The 8,339-nt window shown below is 45.7% G+C and overlaps 1 long non-coding RNA gene across 1 annotated transcript; it reads left to right on the plus strand.

Moving 5' to 3' along the window:
• The first annotated feature begins 287 nt into the window (after positions 1–287).
• LOC144102387 (uncharacterized) lies at positions 288–7,900 on the plus strand. The gene is made up of 4 exons (XR_013308202.1): positions 288–351; positions 783–877; positions 5,046–5,192; positions 7,848–7,900. It is a non-coding gene; the product is annotated as an uncharacterized LOC144102387 (long non-coding RNA).
• Positions 7,901–8,339: the final 439 nt, after the last annotated feature.

Here is an 8,339-nt window from a genome sequence, read left to right on the forward strand (position 1 = left end):
CAGTTAACATCGCTTCTGCTATGTGCACTTTTATCGAACTGCGCAAATAAACGCAAAAAGCGTAAAACAAAAAAATTAAAACACAACAAACCGACGTTAACCAAACACGCCGCATTGACGCACGAAGAAAAATATTCCAACTTTTTAACTACAAAATTTTCCGCTATGAAACAGAAAGACCTACTGTAGTCTGATCACAAACTACTCTTACCTCTGAAACGCAGCGCTGGAAGATCCGACAAGTTCAGCTCCTGCCGGCAAAGAAGGTAAGATGCAAAGAGCACGACCGCGGCCTCTCGTCTCAAAATATTGCCTTCTTAAAAAAACATTTCCAGATAATGCAGACCCAGTGTAAGTATGCCAAGAGGGAAGTTGTGCTGTCATTCTCATTCGCTTGCGCGTGGAACTCGAAGTTTTAGTTGGAGGGTATGACGAATGGAATAAGTAACGTGCAACTGAACTTAGTTTTGAAAAACCACGTTGCGCATTCAAAAGAGACAAAGTAATGCAAAGTAATGCACTAACTAGCCCAGCAAGAAGTTCTTCTAAACTAACTGAATTTAGGGTCGAAACAGCCTCCTGTCCGACTGAGAAAATGGTATAAGCAGGGACAAAACTTGATGCACAGTGAACTACCGTTATCACAAACAAAAATGTAAGTTTAACCCACGAACGAGCTCAGTGCACATGGACCCAACTGAGCTTTTTTCTTTCTTTCACTCCTTCCTTCTCTCTCTCTTTCCTTCCCTTCTGCCTGCCTGCCTGCCTGGCGTGCATCGCAGGTTCAGCCTGGGCGCATTGGTTTACACAACCTGCAGTGTCTGCACCATGCTCGCCTTCCTGATCGTCCTGACTCTTCTACTGCTGACACCTGGCGGTGAGAACAGGAAAAATGCCTACAGGCCGCCTTATTTGGCGAGCGGCGCGGGCTGTCCGTCCGGGCGTGCTGTAACTAATCGGAATACTGTTCACTGCACGGTATGATGCTGTCACGATAGTAGCGCAATGATATCGGCGGTCGCTTTCTCAGATTGTAAAAACTAAAATGAGGTTTAAATTTATTTTCTAGAGGAATATGTGCTGGAAGGTAAAGCAAGAAGCTGCTGGTACAGATGGTATTATTAAGAATGTCGCACATTTTAGCTTACACAAGCATTCTGAATGATAGTCCAACTATGAAGAGTCCTCAGAATCACCGCATAGTAGATTCAAGGGGCAAATAATACCAGTATTAATAAAAAGTTATCTGCGCTTTTCGTTCTGCAATTTATTACGCGATAGCATATACAGCCCGTTGGGTCGAAAAGCCGTCGGCGTAGTAGTAGTGTGCACTGCGTGTCGGAAATAATCGGGGGTTTCATAAAAAAAAAAATCGTACCAGGGTAATTTGTGTTTCTAGTGATTGGCGATGATTGGTGTCATATGCGATGACGAGTTGATGAAATCATTGTAACTGATTAATTGATTAAATATAGAAATGAAAAACGAAAGAATTAGAAAAGGGGGTTCAAAGATGTCAAAATGTTCAGAAAAAAATCCAATGCTTGATGATGATAATTAAAAAAAATTAGTGTGTAATTCATCAATTAACTGACTGAAAAAATTAAAAAGAAAGCGTTCCAAGGTGTCATACTGGCCACAATTGACAGCCAATATCTGGTGATAATAATTATCGGTGTATATTGTCGTCCTAATAAAAGAATCTTGTAAAAACAAAACCTAAAGAGTCACATCGGTTTCAGATGACGCACCAAATGGCGCACGCTATCGCGTCAACTCATAGGCGCAGCACAGGAATCCTCCAACCCTTTTTACCCACTATTAGGTGTACAACACGCCCACCATGTTTCTACGTAGTCTTCTCCTTTTTCAATGCGCTTGGTTCATCGAGCCACAATATTCCTTCCAAGAAGATTCTCAAATGGTAGTAAAGCCACTTTGCACCGCTTCCCGCTCCTCTAGGCTTGTGCAAAATAATCTATCTTGCAAAGCATCCTTGAGCACCCCGAACTATTAAAGTCGGAGGAAAGCCTGATCTGCACCTTTCCAACCGGAGAAATCGGATCACTGCACTGTGCTCATTCTTGGTGCAAACTGCTAGCACGGCGGATACGTTTACGTGGCAGTAGCTCTCAAGCAAAAGCAGTGATCGAGCTCAAATTGCGGATGTGTGACCACAGGAGTACCCACACGACTCGTGCCTGCACAGACAGCAGTATGACCGTCGTCTGCTCACGCATACATCGCAGACGGCGCGTTGCAGAGGCGTGCGGAGAGCGATGCGAAAGTTGCTTCACGACCAGCCGAAAACCTTCGCCTTAGAAGCAATTTCGCAAGCTTGCCGGCCGTTTTATCAATTGCGTTGAAAATGGGGAACTGCATAAATATGATGTACAGGTGGCGGACAGAAGTAAACGGGGCACGCTACTGGCTTCTAACGTTTTATCACGCGTTGCCTCATTGAAACTCTCAGCTGCAGTATAGGCACATGCTGGTAGTGGACGCTAGTACGCTTTCTTAAGGACAAGGAATGTTTCATTTCTCAAAATAGAAGGCATAATTGAACTTATAGCGGAATAATGGCCTCCGTTTACTTGTCTGCACCTGTGCACATTGTCCCCCTATATTTGTCTAAATAAACTGCACAACGAAAATTGTTAATAATTGTAAATAATTTTAACTTATACAAGATAAACGGCGCATTTACATGCTTTTTAAAAAAAAACGCAGAACACCGATCCACTGTTCTCCTGCGCCCTTACATGTATATTTAACGGTCACTAAAGCCAATGCCATTTATTACAGAGTTGTTGCCGCAGTACTCGTATATATTGCCCCTTGCAACAACACACGTTGGTACCCCATTCAAAATCTACGTCATCTACAGAATCTTTATCAGGGCTAACGCCAAACCAAGTCCATGGAACGATGGCCTCTCCCAGCTACCTTCGATTAGCCTATGCTTCCTGTCAAGCAAAGAAGACAAGTATCAACACAAACTGAAGGTAATGGCAGTTTCATATGAATAATGATTCACCAAGTTCATTTACAAGGTCATTCTGTAAGCCAGTTCACCTCCCTAAAAGCAAGCAACCTTGGCAGTGGACTTTGCTGAGAAGCTGTACGACGGTGCTTCTGAACAAAGAGGTCTAACGAGCAGCGTAACCATTGACGGTGCGAGATCCGAATTAGCTGACAGCACTATAGATTGGAATCTCTACATAGGGCATCATGGCACGCAGTGGTGCGGTGAATTTATTCTTGAAGATTCCCGGCTGTGGATGAGACAGTGTGGCTAGCGGAAAACCTGAGATGGCCGTCGTCCAAGCAGCGCAGGTAATGGGCCCAATATTGGAAACGGCTGATAGAACTCTGGTCCTTTCTAGACCGACCTTAGGCAATATATTTCGGTCTATCGCCAAATTCGGTCGATCTCCCGCTCGGGTATCAGCCTGTTCGTCCCAGTGCTTGTGCGGAGGCGATACTAATCAAATCAGTTCAAGTCCTTTAATGCGGAAACATTTCTTGTCTCACGAGCGGCGTCACCGGAAGCTGTGGACTGTCTCTGTGGACGGAAGTTGTTGACAGCGCATGTACGCATGAACTGAATAATTATAATGAAAAGAAAACGACGGCGCGGGTGATAATCAAACCCGGTCATTCGACGTGCAAGACGGGAATGCTTCTACTCCGCCACGACAGTTCGATCAACTTTTGAAGTTGAATAAACGCGAGACTAGTGAAGGTACAGATGTCTCAGAAACGTATCTTCGTGATGTGTACTCAGCCGTACATGAGTAATTATGAGCATATAAATTACAGATGTACGTTTCCGGTAAATTAGATCCGTGCTTGGAGTGCAGTCTTAGCGCCATCATGCAGCATCCACTGAAACCCTCCATCACAATGTACGGCGCTGGTCCACCAGATCGCGCGTGCGTAGGCGAGATGACAGAGGTGAAATGGCTGACGCGCATAAGAGGGAAGGATGCGCAGTTAGAGAAATGCTTTCGCATTGCTGCACCTAAGCAGACTTAAGTCCACACCTGCAGTTTTTAGAGCAGGATTTCGGGCTCATTGGAGCGAGCCTGTTCTCTGCCCCATGCCCACGCGTTTTTTTTCTTGTGTTGTTCTCAAAGCGGTAATATGAATTCAACCGATAGTTCAGTTCACCTTCTGGGAAGCAGTGAGCTGGGCTTATACCCTGGCTTGTACATACATTTGGCGGGAGGAAAGAAAGCTTTATTTCCAGGTGCCGCCACAGCAGCTCAGTGGTTATGGCGTTCGGCTGCTGACCCGAAAGACGCGGGCTCGATCCCGGCCGCGGCGGTCAAATTTTGATGGAGGCGAAATTCCAAAGGCCCCTGTGCTGTGCGATGTCAGTGCTCTTTAGAGATCCCCAGGTGCTAGAAATTTCCGGAGGCCTTCTCTACGGCGTCCCTCATAGCCTGAGTTGCTTCGGGATGTTAAACCTTATAAACCATAAACCATTTCCGGTTAGAAAATGATGAATGTTTAAATTCTTAGCGCCAATATAAACTATTCGCAGACTATGCCGTCCTCATCGCTGATCCAATGTAACTGACATACTTTGATATTCTCTTTTTTATTTTGAAAAAGCGGCAGATACATGATTAAGCAAATCTTCCTGTCTATACGCAATAAAGGAAGTGCGTATTCTAGGTATTAATGTGACATCACGGGCGCCATTTTGTGGTCCAGTGCACAGCTTCGGCAGTGCGAACCGGTGCAGCCGGCGATAAGCCAATCATCATATGCCTGCAGGCTATCGTCATGCTACATGTACCACTAAATGGCGCCCACGGTAACGTCGGTGCATACTCTTTTTTCTTAACATGGTACCTAGCCAAGCAACAAAATATTTGAGTTTTTTGTGCGGCTAGCCAGCCGGCTCTCTTCACGATATGTCGTTGACGTTTTCTTCTGCTGTTTCAACTGAAGAAACGAAAAATCAAGAATTAGGGCTGCAAACCATATCGTATGTCCTGAACTGCACCACACTGCTTTTTCTTTCCACTGCTCAGCCGCCAAACATGAACATTTGAAAGGAAACGACCTCAGTTCCTCACGCCCAGCTGACCCCGGCGTAGCTGTCTCCGGCACGGCGGCAAGCAGTACATCTAGTTCTTCACTGCCGGCCACGTCGTCACCACCGCTACCCGACCAAAGGCGTATGTTCCCCGCCCTGGTACTTTCCGATCGCAATTCTCAGAGAAAATGTCGGTGGAACCTTCTTTTCTTTATGCCACATCGAGCCTTGATCCCGCGCCACATCGAATGTTCTATACATTATCCAGTATGCCTGCCGCATCCGCACACTCGAAACACGAACGCGCCTATATGGGAATAGGAGTATGCTGTCCTCTAGAGCAAAGGTTTAGAGCAAAGGGATTGTGCTAGAGGACAACTTACTTCCTTTTTACTTCTTTTTGTTGAGAGTGCAGAAATGGCTGCCGCGGTGGCTCAGTGGTTATGGCGCTCGACTGCTGACCCGAAAGACGCGGCTTCGATCCTTGCTGCGTGGTTGAATTTCGATGGAGGTGAAATTCTAGAGGCCCGTGTACTGTGCGATGTCAGTGCAAGTTAAAAGAACCTCAGGTGGTCGAAATTTCCGGAGCCCTGCACTACGGCGTCCCTCATAGCCCGAGTCGCTTTGGGACTCTAAACCCCATAAACCATAAACCATCCGCAGAAACGAACAGAAGTGTCTACTCCCAACGCTGCATGCTTATCTGTGAGATACAACTTACTAGTGCGATAAAAATTAGGTTATCATCTTGAAAAACAACACCCAGTTTCTCCATAACGAAATTCCCTGATTGGTCGTGGCGTCCACCACCCCCCCCCCCCCCCACCTCGCCTGCCAAATTTGAAAATCTGTGGACTTGAATGTTCTCATACCTTCAATTTTATTATCATATGAGATTATACTAGTCTGACCCACTCTTTAACCTTAATCCACCAACTAATCTACGCTAGTCCACATTACTCTCTCTCGCTCTCGATTAATTATTAGTTTCACTGTCATCTTCAGCTGATGAAAGCTTATGATGACGTCACAAAGTTGTTGCTGGGGATTTCGCTGGGGATTTTTCACTCACGTTGCCGCTGAGCTTTCCTCTGAACAGGACACTTAACGCCATCGCGTTAAAGACGTACAGGGTTGGCCAAAAGTTCCCTGGCCACAGAGTCTTCTTTTCAGCGGCATATCCTGCCACTTATGATATCAATAAATGCATGAAGATGTTCAGAGGTGGGAATGATACTCCTCCAATGCTCTGAAGAATATTTTCTCTTAGGGGGTGTCGTAACTACTCTATAGCGCTCGAAAAGAGACCCTGTGGCCTGTGAACTTTTGGCTGACCCTGTGCATTCGCCAGAACTTGCACAAACGAAAATCCTTTGGCGTTTCGCCGCCCCTACGTGTGTGCCCTGATACATCCACCCGTTTCTTCACTGCTTGAGATCAAGGCACCGGCATGGAAGCCGAAACGTCAGTGGTTTTTCGTCTGTGAAAATTTTGGCGAATGTACGTTTTTTTTTCGCAAATCGCAATGACCTTCCCTCGCTAGACGAGATCACGCCGAACCTTGGATTTCTTTACTGAACGGGTAATCAGCAAAGTTTCGTAGTCAACTTTTCGGGCTGTATATACAGCCCCGGCAAGCACCATATGATATATTTAGGTGTAAAATTCTGCAACTTGGAGAAAACCAATAGTGCACGAACAAATGTTGTCTCGAGTCACAATGCTTGAAATTAACGCTATCGCGCATTACCATTAAGGCTAAGCTTGTGTTTCCTCCAATATTTTGGAGCGAAAAGCTCTACTCCTCTCATTCTGAGCCTGAAGGTCATGTGCCTCTTAGATTTGACCCCTAACGGGAGGCGCGCCACATGTGCAAAATCGTGCGTGGCTGGTGCCTCGATCTTCATCTTCACCTTCTCGCCACAGCTGCGCGCTTGGCAGTCACGTCCGCCTCTCCGCCCACGGCAGCTCTGCACGCTCGCTCCTGCACTTGTGGCACGTGATGCATCACGTGATTTGCTCTGGCTGAAACAATTTGCTCTCGCTGAAGTTTTGAAGCAATAAAAATAACCAAAGCTAAACCGTGTCTAACCTTGCTTAACAGAGCTTTCGCTCTGTATAGCCTGGCTCAGCTGAGTCGAGCCACAGCCACTTTTCTAACTTTATAATGTCCCTTAGAATTCGTAATGTTATATTATTGTGACCGGAACGCTGAAATAACAATGAGAACACAGCAGTAGCGTTAGGTGTAGTTAGACGTCAAAAAAATGCTTACGATACAACATGCAGCGCTATTTCATCGGTTTTAATGATCTATCATTCCGGTGTAACTTGTAAGCTGAATGCCGCCTACGCAGTAATTTTGCAACGTTCTTTTAAGATTCCGAGCTGCCTGACCTTCGCATTATAAAGGGATTCTTGCATTACGAACCGTAACGGCAATAATCAGCCCATAGCTACGTGCACTCCCTAAACTATCAGTTAGAGCGCAGGAAGATTGTGGTGGGAAATGAAATAACAGGACGAAACCCCACATGTTTTCATCTAATTCTGTTGCAACTGCTATCATTATTGTTTCCAAGCTTCCGAAAGCAGCGTATACGCGGTTAAAACTACAGGCGTCAGGAGAACCAAGTCTTCTGGGCGCCGTACATGGTTCAAATAGTGATCCCTTTGACATGTGATACAGTGGTGTCTGAATTTTGCTCAGGCAGATGCCTCTCCCTGTGTTCAACTCGTCGAACTTCAGATCTAAAAAAAACATCAAGCGTGACATTTACTTTCTTTCTCTTGGCAGCCTGGACAAGCCCGTTCACAAGTGATACGGAACAACGTAAGCGAAGGAAATAGCTTCTTTTTCTGCGCTTTTATTATTAGTGGCTCTCTACAACAAAATAACAAAGGAAGGAAAAGATGTTGCTGGCCGCGGCATCTGCCATCGAAACCTGAAGCACCTGAGCGGCGGCCAGCGTGAAAAAAATGGACAGGCAGAGCACAGGGAGCGGGAAAGAAAGTGGGGAGCGATAGCAAGAAAGGATAGGGGTACCCAGTCAAAAAATACGACAAAGCTGGTCCCAACGTACATTTCTTTTTGTCGTTCTGTCGTTACGACAGATTTTTCTGTAGTATTGTAAAGTTCACTGTTGTTGCGACAGAACTGGCTTTGTCGTGACGACAGGAGAGTGCTCAATACTACTGAAAATACTGTTGTTACTACATGGGTTTCTGTTGTCATGTCCCAAAAAAATACAGCAATATCTGATGTGACAACGCAAAATTTTCTGTTGTG

This window comes from Amblyomma americanum, chromosome 8, assembly GCF_052857255.1.
Source record: "Amblyomma americanum isolate KBUSLIRL-KWMA chromosome 8, ASM5285725v1, whole genome shotgun sequence".
NCBI lineage: Eukaryota > Metazoa > Arthropoda > Arachnida > Ixodida > Ixodidae > Amblyomma > Amblyomma americanum.